The sequence below is a fragment of the Wasmannia auropunctata genome, unplaced genomic scaffold (assembly GCF_000956235.1).
Source record: "Wasmannia auropunctata unplaced genomic scaffold, wasmannia.A_1.0 LD336078.1, whole genome shotgun sequence".
In the NCBI taxonomy this organism is placed as follows: domain Eukaryota; kingdom Metazoa; phylum Arthropoda; class Insecta; order Hymenoptera; family Formicidae; genus Wasmannia; species Wasmannia auropunctata.
Genome location: NW_012026812.1, coordinates 360,069 through 360,563, shown reverse-complemented (window position 1 = coordinate 360,563; position 495 = coordinate 360,069).

Below are 495 nucleotides of genomic sequence, written 5' to 3'. Positions count from 1 at the left end.
TTTTTAAGAGAAGCTGCAAGGTGGGGAGGTCGCCTGGGGAAAAAGGATGGAAGGAGGAAATGAGGGGGATGATGAAGGAGCTGAGAGAGGAGTTAAGGGGGGAGGTGAGAGAGGGAATGAAAGGGGTGAGTGCAGAGTTGAATAGAGTGACGGAAGTGCAGAAGGAAACCTTGAGGGAGGAAATGGAAAAAATTAAAAATGAGTGGAGGGATAGAGAGAGGATATGGGAGAAGGAAAGGGAAGAATTCCGAGAAAGGATAGAGGAGATAGAAAGGAAGTTAGAGGGGGTGATAATGGGAAAGAGCAGGGAGGGGGAGGGTGTGACGAGGAGGAGGGGAGAAACAGAGATAGACAGAAACAAAGGAGGAGGAAAAGAGGATTGGAAGGAAAGGGTCAAGGAATTAGAAAGGAGATGGGAGAGGAAGGAGAGAGAGAATAGAAGAAAGAATTTAGTAGTGAAGGGAATGAAGGTAGGGGCTGTCTCTTATACACAGC